Source organism: Ochlerotatus camptorhynchus, unplaced genomic scaffold, assembly GCF_037179485.1.
Source record: "Ochlerotatus camptorhynchus isolate MF236.1 unplaced genomic scaffold, CSIRO-AGI_Acam_v1.1 ptg000085l, whole genome shotgun sequence".
Classification (NCBI taxonomy): domain Eukaryota; kingdom Metazoa; phylum Arthropoda; class Insecta; order Diptera; family Culicidae; genus Ochlerotatus; species Ochlerotatus camptorhynchus.
In genome coordinates this window covers 4,155,138-4,177,441 of record NW_027040575.1, presented here as the reverse complement: position 1 = coordinate 4,177,441, position 22,304 = coordinate 4,155,138, and the positions used below count along the sequence as shown (strand labels likewise).

Sequence of the window (22,304 nt, the reverse complement as noted above, 5' to 3'; positions counted from 1 at the left end):
CAGAACTTCCCTGAACATCAGCAAGACTTCCTTGAACTACGGATGGACTTTCCTGAACTTCAGGATTACGCTGAAGTTCAGCAGGTCTTCCCTGAACTACGGCAAGACTTCTCTGAGCATTAGTAGGACTACCCTGAACTTGAAATCTTGGAATTGAAGTTGTCATTTCAGTAGTAGAATTATTTTAACTATACAATAATATTGTGTTTACGAATATTTTCAATGTTTCAATACTCCCAATTTTTCTAATTTGCAATGCTTGTTGGTATTGGTGCATTTCGAATTTGGGTGTGGATTCAGTATTAACGTAAAAGCATTAACTTTCACCTTAAGTATCCAAAATTGTCAGGGAAAAAAATCGTTTTCATGAATAATCAAAATTGTAAAAATATATCTTGGGGTTACCCCAAGATATAGACAAAGGGTTAAGAGCGAGGTGAAATCCAAGTAAATTTCTTGATAATACTTTTCTTAATTTAAAATGACATACTAAGAGGTTTCCAAGGCATATTCTTGCGAAAATTATTATGAAGAATGCGAAGATAATTTAAGAGTAACTTTCCAAAGTTTTCTGTCTAATTGTTTGGTACCTGTACTATGGTAAATTGAGAAATTTCGGGCTTGAAGATTTTAAGAGAAATATTCATGATATCGGACTTATAATGTTTATTAAAATAAATCAATTAATATTGGTACAACAAAATATGTAATGGTTCAAATCGAATTCCCGGTTACTTTCCGGGTTTTCCCGCTTGTTTTCGGTTGCCGGTTAGTTCCCGCATTTCCCGCTTCAGTGTCCACCCTGCAGTTAACACTATTTTCAAACCGTGTGTCAAACCTCAAGTCATGAATAAAATGCTCGACCCAACTTCAGACCTCGATAGCATCTTGAAACTCTTAACTTTATTAACAATTCAAATAGGCTTCAAATCAACGAAGAATTGTTTTACTATAATACAACTAAATATTCTCCAGGCTGATATAATTACGCAGGACTCATCAAGTTAAGTTGACTGATTGCGCTGCAATATTGTACCGAAATATGATCGACTTGAGGCCCTCATAAGGTTCTGAAAACAAGACACTACTGGTTGGAGCGCAAATATCCGGAGTGAATAGTGATTAGGGCGATGCCAATCGCAAATTTTGCAAAACTGTTGATTTTCCAAAGGCTTCTTTTAACGTTTGAGCTAGTCGGAAAATATACTATATACGAGGTTAATCAGTAGTTGCATCAGTTCAGGACAGGCATGGCAAATCATTTGCATTCATTTCGTACATTCATTTACATTCATTTGCCTCTAACTTTTTTCATCAACAGAATTCCATGAAATGATGTATGAAGTTTTTGTAGGTTTTGATATTAGCTACAACCTTTTTGAATAACTCAAATCTGTATATCTTATGTATGATGAACAGGGGCGAACAGAACTTACCTATGTTTTTCAGTGAATGTAAATTACATTCACTGAAAAATAGTAACAAGTTCTGCCCGCTCTAGTTCGTCATGCATAAGAGGTACAGATTTGAGTTATCGACAAAGGTTGTAGTTAATATCAAAACCTACAAAGTTTCATACATCATTTAACGGAATTCTGTTTACACTAAATGAATGTAAATGATTTGCCATGCCTGGTTCAGGATAAGGAATTGGTCCAACCATACTTTGAACCAGGACATACGTCCAAGCCAGCCGAAAGTCTTTTCATCGATAGTAACATATCCTGACTTCAAGACAGTTGTAGACAAAGTGAAGAATAATGTATAAGTCCTTGACATGGACACATAAAGACTTCGTTCAATCGACGATAATAGCCTTATGTGCACCCCACACGACAGAAGGTTTGTCAATATTTTCATCAATATGCCGGAAAAACATAATTATAATGAAACAACGAAATTACAATAATGTTTACTGTTGAATTTCGAGTACATTAAAATTTATTGTAAGGGAGAAAAAATAAAATTCGCTTTTTAACGATACACACGGTAACAGCAAAATACCCAGTAATGACTACAAAGTGAGCATTTTTGAGGGAAACTGGGACTACCCATTAAATGAGTAAAATTTTACCCATATATGAGTAATCACAACTACAAAAACAAATAGTAAGTATTTATTTTTGAGTAACAAATACTCATAAACGGGTAATATTTTTACTCATTAAATGGGTAGTCCCAGTCTCCCTCGAAAATGCTTACTTTGTAGTCATTATTGGGTATTTTGCGGCTACCGTTCAATGCTCAAAAAATGAAAATTAATGCGATGAGATCACATTTGTTCTAGAAGAATCACTCAGCGACTGAGAATAATTGACTCAGAGAATTTTCTTTCCGTACGAAATTTACTCAGATTTTACTCATAGCTAACCGGAAAAATAATGGAATAGTTATCAATTAATGTTAAAAACTCAAGTTTAGGATCTGACAGAAAGTTCAGATTTTTGTATTAGATATCCTGTGTATGGAATTAGCTTGTTTCCAAATGCCTGGAGTTGTGGTAAAACTATTGTCCTACTTTATTCTACAAACTTAGCATGCTGCTTAACTGCATGAAATTATAATGTGAATCAATGACATTTTGTTCATTAATTTTCAATGTATGTGTTATAGTGCTATGACGTTAATGTGGCTTCTCTATAGTCTAATTTAACATCCATTGATTCAAGTCACATATTTCATAATTTTGACCAACCAATTTCGCACATCTGCTCCAAAGTATCAGCCGTGACATTCTCCTTCGACGGCTAGCAAAAGAGAGAGAGAGAGAGAGAGAGAACGAGTGACTCCGAGAATAAAATCAAGTAACAAGCACGCCAAACACACGCAGAGAAATATTCATACCTATCTGTCATTCGACATTTCTCCTTCTGCGTTCGCGGCCGCCGTGTCCATTTCATCAGACCTAAACAACAAAACGACACACGAGACGCAGAAACAACCTGAAGGAAGGAGGAAGAAAAGCAAGATAAAAGTGTGACGCGCTGTTCGTTTTCGATTGCGGTTACTCATTTTCCCTTTCGTTTCGCGTTGATTCGTGCAAGTTCCCCACACGGCTCAGCTTCAGCCCCACAACAAAACGGTTTTCGAATTGTTGTGAACATACACTCACACTGACTGACGACGACGACGACGACGACGACGATGGACTGAGCGAGCGAGTGAGTGCGGGGGCTTCCAAACCAGCCAGCCAGCGTCGTCACAGTAGTCTTGGTCTTGGTTCCCGGCAAGTCGAAATCAGTCGGAAGGCAAATATGTACCTTCCCTACGGCTGCCCGTCACGCCACCGCCACCGCTACCGCTCCATAGAGAGATCGACTTTTGGTTGGCGATACAGTCGAATGCTTTTCAAAAGACGTTTAGATCACCGGGCGTTTTGTGGTGTGACTCTGTCAAAGCCCGAGCGAGCAGCCAAGAGAGTGTAAATAATGGGCTCTTTGGTGTTGGTGTTGCGGGAAACAAGAATTTGAAATTCAAACACACATCGTGGAGACCGGGTGGAATAAAAAATGTATATCATTCACAATATTTCAAGCCGAACAATGGACTAGGTCCTAAGTAACATTGACAGATTGTCTTGGTCGATTTTCTCTTTGCATCCCAAGGGCCATTTAAAAACATTTCCAGCTAGTATTTTCGGTTTAATAGCCATGTTATTAACGAAAGGGATATCATTGAGAGAATCGATCACTGTTGCTTAGGACCTAATCCATTGTTCGGCACGATATCTTATCTCATGTAACTCCTTTTCTTCGGAACAAGGCAGGCGAAAAGAGAACCGGACGGAAAAGAACTCACGATTTGTGCGATACCTACATACTTCAATAATTTTGAAGAAGTGAAGTAATGTGCTTTAGGGAACTACAGAGATAAGTTTGTTATAGGAAGTGTCATAATCGTAAAATGATTTTATGATTCATTCATTGAGGCTAGATGTTCGAGCGAACCTAGTCAACATTTTTCAATATTACAAACAGTTGAGTTTATTGCATTTGAATAAATTTCTTTCCAGCTGAAAAAGTCGAGTTTTTACTGAATAAACTTCTACACCCAGCCGGGAAATGCAAGATTTGCATGAAAAGTATGCAGAATTTGTAATTTTTCACCGCATGAACAGATTCTGTAATGTGGTAATCGATAGGATTTTTAAATAATTTTGTAAATTTTACATTTGGTCAATTTCATTAAAATATTCATTCTCGACCAACTTGCTTGTACGGCGCCAGCTTATTGTTAGAACTACCATTACATTAGTTTTAAGAAAAAAAAAATGCAGAGGATGTACGAAATCCACCCTTAATATGTCGTTTCAGCTGATAACTGGAAAACCCCACTAGCGAAAATGTATTTTACTCTAGTTCAATACGTTATCCATAGTAGTTTAAACACTACGTATATCGTATACTGCCTATAATCACAGAGAAAAGACGTTGAGGCTCGAACAAAATATCTTTTAAAACTAGTGTAAAGATTCTTATTCGTCTTAAGCGCCACCAACACCCATTTCCCCACTTAATAACCCTCTTTGATAGCATGATGGCACTGGCGTTGCACAACTTGCACTAGTACCATAGAGGTAACTCTAAGGCTAGTAGTTCCCGAAGAAACGTGCTCAACTTTTTGGCTCAGCTCTGGTACTATCTTCGGTCCCAAGCTAATCGATTCACCCCTCGAAACATAGGAAAATCCACTAACCCCACATTTTATCTGTCAAACTTTTATAGCGAATCAAAACAAACATTGTGTAGTACTAGAATTTTGACTAGAATGGGGTACGTTAATCGATTTGCTTGGGACCAATGGGCTAGTCAAATAGTGAGCCAATTTAAAATCGTCAGTTCCCACCGGTTGCTAGTACAAAGTGTCGGTAGCGCCGAGTTGTAGTTTTCAACAGAAAATTTATCGATACTAGTGCCAAATTGGTCGAATGTGGAAAATTTACAGAGGAAATCAGGAGATGCTAGCGCCACGTAACGGCGACGTTCCCACTTATTTTTACACAAGTTTCTTGTGAAAGTTTGACGTCTGTTCATTTTATTTATTTATTTGTCGTCAATCAGTGTAGACCGTTTTACAATAGTGCTGTTGCCTTACATGCTATTTTAAAACATACGTTTTATTTGAAATTGTCAGCAAATGTAGACTGCATATACAAATATCTAAAAAATAAAAATTGTGCTATAATCCCATATCAGTCCCGTATGGAAAAGTAGGCATTGAGAAAATGGCAGTTGAACTTACGAAGTGCAATTCCCATATAAAATTTTTGAAAAAGCATAGTAAATTATTTGGTATTTTTTTTTTTCAAGTAGTAGTAGGTATTTTTTCGTCACATACCGTATGCGTGATAATGTTTGCATCATCGTACAAATAAGGTTCCCGTTTCACCTGTGCATACAATGCCTTGGTTTTCTTTGCATGCACGTAACCTATAGCTCATACCGTAGTAGGCTGTGTATAAGAGAAAATGATTTACTTAGTTTGACAGTTGCACCATGACGGAATGGCAGCGTATTTGTGAATTGTCCCACGCGCAAATGTTGCAAAAAGACATTTCAATCGCCGTGGGAGTGTCTCGGTGGACCGTCAAAAAGGGTTTTAGACCGAGACAACTATCCGCGAAGGTGGCCACAGGTCGTCCGAGGTCAGCTCGGGTTCCGAGGGTTATCGTTGCTATCAAAAGGAAGATTCAGGTGAATCCAGTGCGTTCAATAAGGAAAATGGCAAAGGAACAAGGGATCAGTGACTTTACGGCACGGAAGATCGTAAAGGAAGATTGCGGGGCGAAGTCGAGGGCACGGAAAAAAACTCACATGATTACCAACCGCATCCGGGAGCTACGAGTCGAACGATGCAAGAAATTCTTGGAATTCCTTAAGCGAAAAAATCCGGTAATCCTGTTCACCGACGAGAGCATGTTTACCATCGATCCCGTATCAAATTCCAGAACCGACCGGTATATTAGTTCTCTTCCGGTAAAAGACGTGGCCGACGAGCACAAGAACGTGTATCTGACCAAGCATCCTGCTAGCGTTATGGTGTTTGGATTGGTGGCTTCCGATGGCAAATAAATGGACCCGGTGTGCATTCCAGAAGGCGACAAGGTCAACACGGAGGTTTACATCGGGATTTTAAGTAAGTGTGTTCTTCCGTAGATCAAAGAACAGTACGTTCTGAAGCCAAATATTGTATTTCAACGAGATCAACAAGTTCCAGACTACATTATTAGAACCTGCTGTGCATTCCGGAAGCGTGTGGAGGCCGTAATTGCAGCAAGTGGTCGATCGATCAAGCAATCGATCGATCATTAACATAGTTTAAGACTCTGAGAAACATCTCCCCTTTGAATAAATAAAAAAAACTCGAAAAGATTTTTTTTTATTTTGACATTGCTCATTGTCATTGTTTGCACCATACATTATCAAGCATACGATAGTTTGACCTCCTTTTCTTATCTAGTATCCAAAACACTAAACAGGACAGAATATGTTTATGCAGGACTCTTTGATATGTTTATCAATAAATTATAAAATCGTTTATTGACAAATCCAATTTTGAATCAGCCCCCGTTGTGCTGCTATCGCAGCGGTGATGAGTTAGAAATCATGTGTTACACTAAATACATTTTTGAAATTGTGGGCAAAAAACTATTATTTTATCTTCTTCTTCTTATTTGTATTTCAAGCTTATTGCTTAGTGCATATTAGCTTATTGCGTGCTCTCAAGTTAGTGTTCTAAATGCACTTCCACAGTTCTTAATTGAGAGCTTTCGATGCCAACACCAATGCATGAATTTGTATATTGTGTGGCAAGCACAATGATACTCTATGCCCAGGGAAGTCGAGAAAATTTCCAACCCGAAAGATTCCCTCGACCGGACCGGGAATCGAACCCGCCGCCTCCGGCTTGGTAATACCGTGCCTTTACTGACTAGGCTATGAGGCCAAATATTATTTTATGCACACTTAGAAAAATTCATATAAATTTAGGTGCTCTGAGACTGACATATACGAGCGTCAATTTGGACACAAAATTGATTCATAATAGACACAAAATTCAGCTTAATCAAACGTAATTTTTGTCGAGTTTTTTTCATGACATGTTTTTTAACGTCTTATCCTTTATGTAAAAGATGGATTCCGGTACGTGTAAATTAGGTATTTCTAGGTGTGTATTTATTCTAGCGAGTTTTTGTGTAAGTGTAACATGATTCGAGCAAAAAAGTAATACTCTTAGTAATGGTATATAAAGCTGATTTTTGAAGTGCTTCGTTTCGAAAATATCTTCCAAATAAACAAAAATCATCCAATCATAAACCGGCTAAATCGTATGCCACTTGTAATTAATTTTAGTTAGTGTATTAATCAACAAATTAAATTTGTTTTCTTCTGGTGATACACCGAGAAATCGGCCTATTTATTTTCGGCGATGGATTTTGCCGGCTGACTCTGTCTGATGTTTTTTATTAGTAATTTACAAGTCTTTAAGAATCTTTTTATTTAGGAACAATGCAAAAGAAAACAGTTCTATGGATTTTGTACAATATTCAACCATTCCATAATAAAAAAAATTGCAATTGCAATTGTGAATTGAAATTTCACAATTTTGCAAACAATCAATAACATTTTCAAGGGCTCACACAGACTTATAATCGTCGGTTAGTGTTTATTCCTGCCACCAGGCGCGCAGGAGTTTGAGTTGAATTTCTCAATTTTGACTCTCATAAAGCCGGTTTTATGTAGTGAAAGATGCCTAACGTCAAATATCAGACTTAAAGTGGTCATTTTCTACGATAGATGAGGAGATGAAAGTATTGAGTTGATAGTTCCGCTAGAGTACGGCAGTCTAAAAATTGTATATAGAGAGAGTAGAAAGTGAGCAAAGATCAATTTTTCAGAAGGCACGAATATGGTTGATCAACGCCTTTACCAAACTCCCCTGTTGGGGAGGGATGGTAGGGGTATCTCACCCTCCCACCACTGGCAAAAGAGATGATCGCCAATTTGTTCACGGACTTTCGATGTGCGGAAACAGTTCTATCGATTGTTTCACACACAAATCGTCATCTGATGTAAGCATTAGTTTTATGTGTCAAACACAAACTATATAACCTCTTTTTGTTAATTTCAAATAAAAAATATCACCATTAAATCTTATAATCCCATAGTTCTTCATTTATGTTTTTTTAAGGATCAAGCAAACTAAATGTTTCATTTGTTTTCGAAACACATTCAGCATGTAAATACATTACATATTAGTTTTCAATAACATTACAGAACATAATGACCAATTAACAATGATGAATCTTTGTCATAGAAACCGTTCATCTTGGCATGAAACCTGAGACTATTAGTAACAAAGCTACAATGTAGATATTTTGCAATTATACTGATCAAATTGTGTTGTTCCAATAATCCAATTCCAGTAATTATTCGATGATACTATGTCACTGATTTACTAAGTTTAGTACTTAAAAATGAGTAAATTTTTGAAAATGAGTAGATTTTTGAAAATTTATGCAAACCACTGCTTCAAAGCTGATTGAGAAAATTACACAAACAGATTTATTACTGAGGAAATGTGTGGAAAAATTAAGAAAACACAAATACATTTCTTGTATATTTTCGTTAAAAATTTTGGTCATTTCATATGAAATAAAAAAAAAATTAATCAAACTTCGCATTTTGAAAGATTAAAATAAGAACTTTGTGAAGAGGACATTGAAAATTGAGCTGCACATGATAAAAAATGTAAATTTTAATCGTCACATAAAATCGCGTAATTTTCTGTTTTACTTGGCATAATCAACGAACGTTTTATCAAGCTTGAATACAATTATCGTTAAAATGTTACGCCAATCGCTTTAATTCGCAAAAATCGGTATGATTTTTTTTTAACCGTGTGAAGGAACAATCCGACGGAGACTCCATTACCTTTTTCGTGAAAAATTGAGATCAATCTAGCCTTAATAATGAAACAGAAGCCTAAAGCAATAGCATTTGCTTAAGACTACAAGATACATAATTGAAATATTTGGTTGATGCACATTTTCTTAGAGACTGAGTTTTATGACAGTTTTATAAGATTTCATATTTTTTTTATCTGGTATATTTTCATAATTGCATCAGAATTAACAGCAAGTAAAAAACTAATTAAGTCTATTGGTAGATGGATTTCACCTATTTGAGCAATTAATAGAACATAACATAGACTAAACAGACTCCCAAGGCACAAAAAATTACCAACAAAATTAAAAACCTTGATTTCTCCATATTTTGTTTTCAACCCTTATTGGAAACCGTCACAACCGTTATTGTCACATTTGTCCAAATTCACACTTCATATCAAATGGTTTTTAAATAAAATATCTATTATCAAATGGATTTCACTTTTTTGAGTTATTAACAGAACATAACATAGGCTCAACAGACTCCCAAGGGACAACAAACTACCAACAAAAAATTTCTGACGCTTATTGGAAACCGTCACAACCGTTATTGCCACATTCATTAAAACTTACACTTAATATCAAACAATTTTTTAAATAAAATATAATTTGTCATACGAAATGCATTAAACATACGTGATTTTTTTTTTACGAGTTCATAATATTTATACGTGATTTTTTTCATCCGTATTTTTGATCGTGTGATGTCATATTGCAACCACATTTAGTGCAAATTGTTTAAAAAAAATAGAAAAATTTGGTACTAGTGAAATTTCTTTACTCACCGTAAATGAGGGCGACATCAAAGAAATTAAAATCGCTTAAAAATTAGAATGAAGTGAAAAAATCAAATATCACTAATGAATTTCTTAATGTAAGGAATTAACGTAGTCACTTGGTATTAAGAACTACTATGCTTGTATACTACTATTTACCCTAGTTCCTAAGCCCTCTCATTGCTTGTGAAAAAATCTCTAGAGCGTTATTATGGCTTAAAGTGATTTCCCGTCATTTAAACAATGCTTAGAATTAAATTAATCTCGAACATAAATACATAATGACTGATTATCTAACAAAGTTTTGAATGTAAAAACGTCGACAAGTATGAATATAATACAATATCATTTTTCAGTTTAACTTTAACTCCACCAAAGATTCACATTTTCACACGTCGATCTCTGAACACCACTGTAAGTGACTTGCTGTCATCTCCGTTTCAAAATTCTAAAACAATACCATGCGAAAGGTGTCACAAATACATCAACGCACCTTTCTGTCCACCACGAACGTTGATGAAGGAAAGGCCTTCCCAAAACGGCAGAAAGAGGCAAGCAAATTTACGAGTTGATTAAGCTTCCGATAAACCAGACCGAGCTAGTTAGTAGTTGATGACAAACTTGAAACCGGCTGCACATAATTTTCCGCCTCTCGAAACTTTCTGTTTTGATGAGCAACAACAGTGTTCATGGAAAATTCATCAACTCTCTTCTTCCGTCCATGTAAATGGACCAAAAATCTAGTGCAGATTATGAAAGCAGATAATAAATAAGCCAAAAGATAATAAATCAGAAAACACCTACAATTTTTAGCTTTTTTGTTGTTGTTGTTGCTGAATGATGATTCTGGTCAACCAATGGTGGTGACACAGCGGCTCCTCTTCCGTGATCTATGTGCCTTCAATTTCGCTATCAACGATTACTCGATCAGCTGCGGTGTACTTCTCGGCACTCGCTCTTCTTTTTCCGGCTTTCGGCACTCGTCACACTTTCTACGCGGATCGCGCGGCTGCCTTTTTAAAATATTTACGATTTTCTCGGGAAATTGATTGGAATAATTTTTCACACACTGATTCTTCTCCTGCTGCCTTCAAACGTGCCCAGTCGAAGCAGAAAGACGGTGGTGATTTTTCTTCTGCTTGTGCCTTATTTTCCTTTCTCTGTATGCCTCGTGGGCCTTTCGGAAATTTACGGCTGCGTTGCCGGGTGCCTTGGGTGAAACAAACTTTCGTTACTTTTGATGAATTTTCATGAGAATTTTTCTTCACTCGTTATCGAAAATGCGAAACACTCTTTTTTTTATTTACTTTTCTTCCTCGTCGGACCAACACTTTAATAACACTTTTTTATTCGCGTTACTGCCCTGAAGGGGAAAACTAAGAGGAGAATGCACTGTTAGCCACAAGCTGGACTTTCTCTCATCGATGGAGGAGTCCAATTTTGGTTTCCTAGCGGTCGTTTGTGTCTTCCGTTAATTGCTTATTATAATCTTTTTATTACTCGTCTTCAACTTTCGACCTTCCACTTGTTAGCGTTTTTCTCGTGCGTCAAGCGGCATCGGCAAAGACGAAGACGGCAATTGCAGAGACGAAGTACGTTACGTTGACCACTTAACAGGAGAAGGTGTCAGTGCAAGCGAACGCGCGAGCTGTATTTGTATTTCTATTGTTTCCACTCGGGTAGGTCTATTGTTTATACATCGATGTGTGTCACTTGTCTTGATACGCAAAGCTACACGCTGTCTCGAAGAAAAACGGAAGCTGAACGAAAATACAGATTACTCGGGTGTTTTTGGGAGGGAAACAAATGAATCGAATCGACTAAGCGGCTTCTTCTTCGCAAACTTTGCGCAAAATTCTGATCACTTTTTTCGGCGTTTTCAGCAAAGATGGAGCGTTTATTTTGTTTCCTCTTTTCCGCTAGTTGGAGACAACACACTGAACTTTTTCGGCTTCGTCACGATTTTTCCTTTCTTTTTTTTTTTTGCTCGTCACTACGACTTGCCTACTCGGAACGATTTCGAAGCGAAGATTTTCCGGATTTTCTTCTTTTCCACAACTTAACGCAGCTCGGTGTGTTTTCCACGGCGGCAGACACTTTTGGCGTTTTTCCGATTTTTCTCGCTTCGCTGTGGCAAGTTTTTCCTCCCGTTTCGAATAGTAAATATTTACTGTTTCTATTATTTGAATGCGGTAAGAGAGAGGTTATATATGTGTAATATATAGTAGTATATATATAATTCACCGGATTTACATTAATAAGCAATAAGCGGCAAAAATTTCTGCGGGGATGCGAAACAGCGCGACCTTCCTTAAACGTTGTCGCTCGTAGACTGATTCGAACGGAAAACTCTAAATTTATAACTGAGCGCAAAACGTCTCGCTGGTTTGTGGCGAAGCTCCAAGCGCACGGACGGCGCACACACGTTTCTCCCTAAAAACGGTATCTAATATCGAAGGCACTCACCAAGACGAATGCATGGGGTCGCGAAATCGCTCAAATCCTCTCACCGGTACCAATCACAGTCCAGTTAGCTCTCGCCATTCACACGAATCAACTGCGATTCGTTTGCATCCGAACCACGTGTACGTGTGTATGGGTGTTTATGATCAATCTTCGTAGCACGAGCGCGATATAATAAAATTTATCCATAAAAAAAAACACATTGCCGTCGAGTATGCGAGAGGCAATTGTATTTCTCTCTCGAGTTCGCGCTCTCACCCATCTGTTCCGGGAGCATAACGTTCTCTTTCTTTTGTATTGAACACAATGAAACCACGTGTGCGTATAGTTGCTATAAAAACACACACGAGTGCGCGCTCGCGTGATATACAGAGAATGTGGAACATGTTTGCCATAACAAGGGGGCTCTCAAAGTGAACTCACTCGCACAGCCTGGCGTTCGTTTGTTTTTCCCGGTGGGAAGAAGGAGCTAGGAAAAATGCTTGCATATGGCCACCGGAAAATGTAAACTAAGGTAGGTGGTTTGTGGAACGTATCTCTGGATGAAACATAACTGTGCACTGGTATGAAGCAAAAAACTGCTGCTCAGTAGTTGTTATCAATGATATTTTTTTTATTTGATCAACAAACAACACGGTATTCATATTACAGTAGTATTATGGCCATCTACTTATAATCATGTTTTAGCTCACATTGAGCTAGCTCATTCCAAGATTGATGGATAAAATACCCAAGAAGCGTTGAGGGCTACGCACGTTGCATCTGTTAGTGATACGCTGCGGCAAAATGACAGCCTAATTTATTGTCTAACTGCTATAACTGGTGCTGGTACTCAACAGTACCGAAAAATAAAACTGCGTTTTAAATTTAACATGAAAAACGATGCATATAAGAGATAAAAAAAAAAAGATTTACACATGATCATAATTCCAGCTAGTTTAATTAATTTTACTTTAACAAACGTAGGTAAAAAAAATACCGTCGTGATGAGGATTTCAGGTGTAGCCAAACTAAAACATATTCATATGAGAACAATGAATTAATAATAGCATGTGGTAAATTTCTAATAGGGACACCTATAGGGCTGCGTAGTATGAAATAAAAGAACGATATGAATTAATTGTAGAAAATGTTCACCATATAGCCATTAAACCACAGTTGGAAATGTAAACAGAAGGGCTAATTTGCTAATTAATCAGGTCACGCTAAATTGAGCAAAAATGTACCCCCTTCTTCCTTCCGTCACGTTTTTCCTATAGCTAATACATAGAGCGTGACAAAATACGCATCATCACTTAGAATACATCCAAAATTTTAAACTGTTTTGATAAACGGAGAAATCCAATCTACGCACAGTTTGTACAATCAAATTCGCGTGTTTTGAATCTGCAAACATATTAAATTTATTATTACTTAGGGAAAACTTATATTTTCTATCAAGAGCGATTCCAGACAAATCCGCAAATCTATTATATCCAAGCTATCAGTGTCAATCGATGCTCCTGCTATTACACTATATACTTTTCGAATAAAGGATCACATCCGATTTTTTAATTTATTTTTTAGTCAAATTGCTATTTGAAGTGGGGGCGACCCCGGCGTAGTGGTTAACATCCAAACCTCTCACGCCAAAGTCACGAGTTCAAATCTCACCCCCGGACAAGTCACGAATGACCCAAGAGTGTTAAAGTGACTATAATAATAATAAAAAAAAAAAAAGCTATTTGAAGTAACCACTTTCAAAATATTTTTCGATGTTACTTAAGTCACCTCTATGGAGATGCCGTTTGTCTTAAGTAACAGAAAAACCCGTGAAATGTGTAGGTTCGTCGTTTCACTTTTTCAATATTAAAGTGAATAAATTGAACTGCACAGCAAAAAATAAATTTTAATATTACATCCATCAAGTTGCACTTCAATCATGTCGAAAATCTCATGTTATTTTCATGGCAATAAAAAAAAATTGCAGTAAAATCAGCGTAATGTCAGTTCATGCACTGTATTAATGATAATTTTGTCCTTTTTGGCAAGTAATATTACACCAAATTTTCGACACGATTGAAGTGCATCCACTTTGATGTGATATTAAAATGATTTTTTTTGCTGTGTGTTTGTTCCTAAGATGATTTCAGTTTTCTAAAAATGATGAACGGGCTGCACGTAAAGAGCCATGATTGATGATTCTCTCGAATATCCTGGTAAATACACTTTGACTTAAGTAATATAAGGGGGCCACCAAACGACGTATAATAACTTTTGACTCAAAAACTAGTATTTTTTAGCATGAAAGCTAGCGATCTGCTTTGTATGATTAAAAACCTGTTCAATATGTTAAACATTGCTACCACTATGAGATTCTATGTGTTTAATTGGAAATAGGAATAAGTGTTCGGTCATCAAAACAAAACTTTATGGTTCTCGGATCGGTGCGAATGTTACTTTCGACAAAATAAAATTTTTCTCTTGACTTCATATATTGAGAGTAGGGTAGAGAACTACTTCGGCCTAATCGCCCATTTCAGGGCAATATAGAGCAGAAAACATCAAATAAACCCTTGATTTCGGCGTAAACAAGTCAATTAAGCGTTTGGTACTATAATTTAGTTCAAAAACTACCAAACAAAGTCAATAAGAATACGTGATATTCTCAAATCACCTACTATTCTCAAAAACAAAACAAAAAACGGCTCCAACTGAATCAATTTTTATCTTCATCCGATAAGCCGAAGTAAATTCAATGGCGTTTGAATGTCGTTTCAATACGTTAGCCAAATTTAAAATCCATAGGCCGAGTTTGGAGTCAAGAAGCAGTGTTAGATTTTAAACGATATCTCAACAATTTGTTACATTTAGAAGACATCTGCAGTGAAAACATTCCATTTTGTAAAAAAAAAAATCGCTCGAAAAATAGAGGCAAAGGGCAGGTTGTTCTTAGTAGGCCCAAAACAAGATCTAAGCCCTAAACCAAATGTTGCTAAGTTGCACCGTTTTCGAGAGGTAGCGCTTTGAATGTTTTTTTTTTTTAATGTTGGTAGTTTTTGACCACATTCGAATGTATTTCGCGGTTCTCTAGCTCTAACAATATTTTTTCGAGAAGGATCAGAAAATGTACAATAAAATTTCTAATGGTGGCTTATCGATATGATCTAAATTACCCGGAATATGTGTTTGTTTCAAAACAATTTGCTTCCATTTCATGAAAATACATATTTTGCTCGTTCGCAAATACAAACAACTTATTATTGGGACTTTACGAGAATGATTTAATTTATTTTTACATTGCTAGATTGATGTAGTTGTAGCAGAAATCCATACTTTACTTCTTAGTAATATCAACAATTTTCTTTTCATTGGTACAGATTGAAAACTGTGTGACACAGGGGGTAAGTCACTCTGTCACCTTGTGTTAAAACCCACAAAAACACACTGTGATACATTCCAAACACCTTGTGATGCAGGCTGCCACCCGATAAAAGATAATTTTTCATCAACTCTGGCACCACTTCCAAGAATGTTTACATCATGTGTTGTTTATAATAGACCAATCCACGGTCTGATTTTATCATTCACGTTTGACAGTATGATCTGTTTTTTATTGTTCCGAACCTCTGTAATGAGTAAACAAACCAATCTAACCTGTCAAATTTAAAAATAATTAGAACGATTGGTTTATTTATATGAGCTAGGATATCAGCAGAGGCAGGATTGATTTGTAGACTGTATTTGTTTTTGTTGGCATACTTTAACAGACAGTACATTGGATTGAGCACCTCATGCGAACCATTCTTGAGAAACGCCACCGTAATCCAGACCTCCTTCCCCTCGGAAGATGATGTACAGCCTTCGCCATAGTTCGTAAGCTGGTAGGTGCCTGAGTTGGTGGTAGGAGTCTTCAAACAAAGTTTTCTGAGTCAGTGTAATCTCGATATGGGATGCGAGGTGCTGGAATTGACTGAGCTTCCATCAAAAGAACCGTTCGTAGGCTCGTGGAAGTCCGTAGAACCGCACACTACGAAAAAGACATGTAAATTTCAGTGCCCTGAGACCGACACATGCAAGCGGCCCTTTTGACATAAGAATCAGTTGAAAAGGACGACAAAATCAATTCAATCAAACGCACTTTTCGTCGAGTTGCATATGTTTCAGTTTCAGGACACTTAATTTTACATGCCATGTTTGTTTACGTTCCATGCTTTACGTCAAAGCTAAATTACGTCTCGTATAAAAATAATAATTTCTAAGTGTGCGCTCCCCAGTTGCCGTTGAACCCGTTTTTTCCAAAGGTTTGTTCCGTATAATTGGCGATAATAGCACCGTCAAAACATCGTCTCTTCTTGCAAAGATTGACAGTTTCTAATGGAAATTTTTGTTGCAGTGAAAGGATAATATAGGAGTAAAGAACTACCCAAGTAACAATTTCCAGTTGAAGAAACGCTTTCGTTTTGATTTTTTTCAGCTGCATGTTGAATAATAATTGCACAATGTGTTCACCACAACTTTTATAAAACCCTTGTTTACACTGGTTTGGAGAACCTATACAACTGCAACACAAAGGTGTTGTCTAACGTATTCAAGTAAAACGTTTACCCAAAATCAATTTCTTGTTGAAGAAACGCTTCCATTGGGATTTTATTCAACTGCATGCTGAATAATAACTGTACAACTTGTTTATTACAACTTCTGTAAAACTCTTGTTTACACTGATTTGGAGAACCTGTTCAACGACAGCATTATATGTATACGCGGTATAGGAGTAGAAGCAACTTTTATACATCGTTTATAGATACATATTTAAACTCAAGCTTTATTATTTTGGCGAAAGCTCTTATACAACGTTTGTAGACACTTCTTGACAGCTGCTTTGAAATTTAGTAGAGAGTAAACCTGAGAGGTGTTTGTTGCACTCTTTTATGACTCCTAAATAATCATTGTACAGCAAGCGGTGAAAAGCATTTATAGCACTTTTCAATGACTCCTTAATAACCGTTGTGTAAGTACTCACAATATTCACAGATTAAAATTAGTTTAACAATTGTCGTGGTACGCCAAAATAATTGCTTGTACAGTTTTTATTTATTTAATTTATTTGTGCACATTGAAAAAATATGTAATTATGCCATAATTCACATTCTGTGATCATGGAGGAAGTAGTAACAAGCATCTGTTTAATCTTTGATTGATATTCTTTCAATTAATCTCTCTAATCATTAATTGAGAGAATTTATCTAGAAGTGTTATCGTTGATTATATGATATATGTCTTAAATTAATGTTTGTATTTATTAATATAACACCTATATATAATTTACCTCTACTCCACCGAGGGTTTCTCGAAGCAAGGTTTCGAACTAATGATTCCGGATTGCCAGCCGCTTCTGTTTCCATCTGCTCTATTCTTGAATACATATTTTGATCATATGAGAGAAGTATATGAAGCTCATCTTGAGTGACTTCTCTTGCAGTCGAATAATCATTGCCTTATGGTCATATAAACGTGCCTATCACTTGTGCTATTTTTAGCAACAAAATTGTGGTTGGTGGTTGGTCGAACGTAAACAATCATTTAAGAGTGCTCCAAGCAGCTTTTGAAGCTTTTAACCAAATGGTAATACAACTACATTCTTGTACAACTCTGGAAGCTATAATTCAATGTTTGATCAACTCAGCTGTTTTATAAGAGCTTCCAATGGTTTGTTTCGATGCGTTTATTTCACGTTCTATATAGCTCTTGTCAATCAGTTTAACAAAGGTGCTATAAAAGTTATCGTAGGTCTTATAAAGCATATAGTTAAACCGAACGTAAACAATCATTTAAGAGTGCTCCAAGCAGCTTTTGAAGCTTCTAACCAAAAAGGCAATACGACTACATTCTTGTTCAACTCTGGAAGCTATTATTCAACGTTTGATCAACTCAGGTGTTTTATAAGAGCTCTCAATTGTTTGTTGGGTACAGAGTCCCCGTCAACGCCAAGAAATAACTACGATCGCAGAGGGATCTGTCATTTTCAGCGTTGTGGAAATCATGGTTGCCAGTAAACATTGTATGATACCGCTTGACGTTTTGACAACTCGTTCGACACAGAAACACCCTGAAACCACCGACAAACCGACATGACACTTAATTCTGACTTATGTCCGAAAATCGTAAACAGCCGATTTATATGTGCAGTGATCCGAACTGTCAAAACCATAGGATTTTTTTATCTAGATAAAAATAATTTGTCCAGAATAGATCAGACACGAACCAATAAATAACTTTTGCATGCGGGTTCATGGCTTAGCTTAATATTTCCCGCGAACACGGAGCCAGATGTGAGTAGTGTGATTTGGTGAGAAATTTTATTGTTTTTGCTATGGTCATTCATGCCGGTTTGTCGGTGCTGAAACACCCAATAACACACAAGAAAAACTATCAGCACAGTCACAAGACTGTCACAATTGACTTACTCCCTGGTTCCTTTGTATTTTTGACCGGATGTTCACGTTCTTTACCTAGACTAGCTCTGGTAGCCATACGTTTCAATGTTCCTTCTATAGCATCACATGGACCTTTGCCATGCGATGTTGCGAAGAAATGCCATGCAACTTCTACTCCATATTTATTCTTAACCCTCCGTTACTCGCGCTGTTATACTTTGTAAAACACACATGAGTTTTCCATTGCTATTTTGTTGTTGAGTTACCAATCGATCTGAAACCAACTAGTATTCCTCAAAACACTTGTTTTGATCTAAACAAGCTAAACTTTGATTACAGTAAATACATAAAAATGCGGATAATAGGAAAAATGTAAATGGAAACTGTGACCATACAACGTGGGATTTGACATAATTGATTACAACATGGAATGTATCGAGATCCTGACCAGATAGAAAGTTGCTTTCTCTGACAAAGTGGTTCAGAAGATCATAGCCTTGTCGCTGGCGTACCGTAGTTTAGAATTTTCTCACTACGTAGCGCTAGTATACATGTGAAATTCTCGCATGTGATATATCTCGAGATATCCTGACCAGATAAAAAGTTACTGTCTTTCACAAAGTTTTTCATGAGATCAAAGCCTATTGCTTGGTGCTCAATAGTTCAGAATTTACTCACTACGCGACGCTAGTATACACGTGAAATTCTCATATAAAATATCTCGAGTTCCCAACCAGATAGAAAGGTACTGTCTTCGGCATAGTTGTTCAGGAGGTCAAGGCTTTTTCTCAGGGGAACAGTAGTTCAGAGTTTTCTCACTTTGCGGCGCTACTATACATGTGAAACTCTTGCATATAAAATATCTCTAGATCCTGACCAGATAGAAAGTAAATGTATTCGGCAAAGTTTTTCAGGAAGTCAATATATTTTTGTTGGGTGACAATGGTTCAGAATTTTCTCACTATGCGGTGCTAGTATATACGTGCCTTTCTCGCATATTCAATAGTTGACATCTTGATCAGTTAGAAAGTTGCTGTCTTCGGGAAAGTTGTTTAGTGGGTCAAGACTTTTTGGCTGGTAAACAGAAGTTAAGAATTTTCTCACCACGTGGCGTTAGTATACATGTACACTTCTCGCATAAGCTATATCTCGAGATCCTGATCAGATAGAAAGTTATTGTCTAGGACAAAGTTGTTGAGGAGGTCTAGGTCTTTTGGCTGGTGGACAGTAGTTCAGAATTTAGCAATAGGCATTGACCTCATGAACAACTTTTTCGAAGACTGTAATTTTCTACCTGTTCATAATCTCGAGCTAAGCATACGCGAGAATTGTACAAGTTTACTAGCGCTACGTGATGTGAAAATTCTGGGCTACTGTCCACCAGCCAAAAAATCTTGACCCCCTGAACAAGTTTGCCGAAAACAGTAACTTTCTATCTGCTCAGGATCTCGAGCTATTGTATATGCGAGAATTGCATGTGTATACTAGCACCGAGTAGTGAGAAAATTCTGAACAACTGTCCACCAACGAAAAGATCTTGACTTCCTGAACAACTTTGCCAAAGACATTTACTCTCTATCTGGTCAAGATCTAGTGGTGAATCACATGCGAGAACTTAACATGTATACGAGCACTACCTACTGAGACGATTCTGAACTACTGCTAACCAGCAAAAAGGCTATGATATCCTGAACAGCTTTGCCTAAGACAGCAACTTTCTATCTGGTTAGGATCTCGAGATATTTTATATGCGAAAATTGCACGTATATACTAGCGCCACGTAGTGTAGTGTAGACCATTGAAAAGGCCTTGACCTTCTGAACAACTGTACCCAAGACAGTAATTTTCTATCTGGTCAGGATCTCGAGATATTTTATATGAGAATTTCACGTGTATACTAGCGCCACGTATTGAGAAATTTTTGAACTATTGTGCACGAAGAAATAGGCTTTGATTTCATCAACAACTTTGTCGACGACAGTAACTTTCTATCTGGTCATCTCGAGATTTTCCATGTTGTAAACAATTAAGTAAAATTCCACATAGTACGGAGTTTGAAAAATCAGCCAAACGGGTTGTCCCATTACATAAGAAGCAATGGAAGGAAGAAAACTTAAATGCGTTTTTCTCGGCTTGCTGATTTGTGCTATGGGACGGACTTGCCATGAGCGGCAGAATAGGAGTATTAAGCGAAATCCCAAAACTTGATAACTTATAAAAAAAATATACACCGTATCCAATATATACACTATTTCATCTCGTCATAGTGGTGAAGCTACAGTTCATACACTATCTATGTATAGGTGTAATCTTGCACTGTGATTACACAAACTATTGAAAGTTCTATTTGATTGTTTTCTTTCTGTGTCCATCTTGCTGTGGTGACAAAATAGTTTTTGGAAGGAAAGCGCCCAGGTGCTATTTTCAAGAGTTTGAAGAACCTTAGAGTAAAACGTGATTTTGTGTTTCGAACCATTAGAAGGTACCGTGAGACTTCCTTATTGGATGACCGGAAAAGATCCGGCCGAACACGTTCAGCTAGGACTGAACGAGGGATTAAGAACGTCAGGGAACGAATTCGACGAAAATCACTGGCCTCTGATCTTAATGTCTTGAAATCGACCATGCCCAATGTACTCAAACAGGACCTGGAATGCCAAGCTTTCAAGAAACCTAAAATTCGCGGAGTTTCGGAATCTTCCAAGAAGAAAAGGCTTGCAAGAGCAACTCTTCTTCTATCGCGGCACGCTGGACGAAACTTTGTCTTTTCCGATGAAAAGTTAATGTCGGAAAACAAATCAAGGAAAAAAACGACAGGTTGTGGGCCTGCCGGTCCTGGAACACCCCAGATAGCGACAGAAACATTTCACGGTTCCAATTCACTGATTTCGTGATAGTTGGGGGGGGGGGGGGGGGGGTACTTGCAAGCGTGGCAAACTACCGCTTATTTTCATCAATAAAGGCGTTACGATCAACGCTTTATATAACAAAATGGAAGTTTTGCATTTTTTTTTAAACTTTATTTAAGAGATTTTTAGCCTTAGGCTAGTTCGTCTCTTAGGATGTTTTGCAGAATGTTGTGCAGCCAAGCTTAGAAAGAATGTACGGGAAGGATTACATGTTTCAGCAGGACGGAGCACCTTTTCATACAGTGAATTTGGTCCAAAACTAGTGTTGGGAAAATTTGACCGACATTTTGGCCATGGATGAATGGTCTCCCAGTTCACCAGATATAACGCCCTTTGATTATTTTGTGTGGTCATACATCTTATATCTTATCTTCGCATTACAAACTTATTGCATATCGCATATTAAGTTATTGCGTGCTCTCAACTTAGTGTTCTAGATGCACTTCCACAGTTATTAATTGAGAGCCTGTACCATGTATGCATTGGTATAATTGTGTGGCAAGTCCAATCATACTTCTATGCCCAGGGAAGTCGAGATATTTTCCAACCCGAAAAATTCCTAGACCAGACCGGCAATCGAACCCAGCCGCCTCCAGCATAGTCTTGCTTTGTAGCTGCGCCTTTACCGACAGAGCTAAGGGAGGTCCCGTGGTCATACATGCTGTCGAAAATAAACGAGCACAAGGTGTCTACTTTGGCCCAGTTCTTAAACGTTGAACTGGTAAAAAAGGTTAAAGGCGGTGTTATTCCGAAAAATATGCTGTAATTGATCCATATAATATTATCTTTCAAT

The 22,304-nt window shown here is 37.2% G+C and overlaps 1 protein-coding gene across 22 annotated transcripts in view; it reads right to left on the bottom strand.

Moving 5' to 3' along the window:
• LOC135698378 (protein muscleblind-like) overlaps window positions 1-22,304 on the bottom strand; it is an 847,806-nt gene that overhangs the window by 745,101 nt on the left and 80,401 nt on the right. For 3 of the 22 annotated variants that reach the window (XR_010517482.1, XM_065218333.1, XM_065218334.1), the window contains exon 1: window positions 10,528-12,076. The exons of 1 other annotated variant lie outside the window; for it this stretch is intronic. The gene's annotated coding sequence lies outside the window, so the exon portion shown is untranslated. Of the gene's footprint in view, window positions 1-10,521; window positions 12,099-22,304 lie in introns of those variants that run through there. 18 more of the 22 variants (XR_010517480.1, XM_065218321.1, XR_010517483.1 and 15 more) reach the window with 14 other exon arrangements.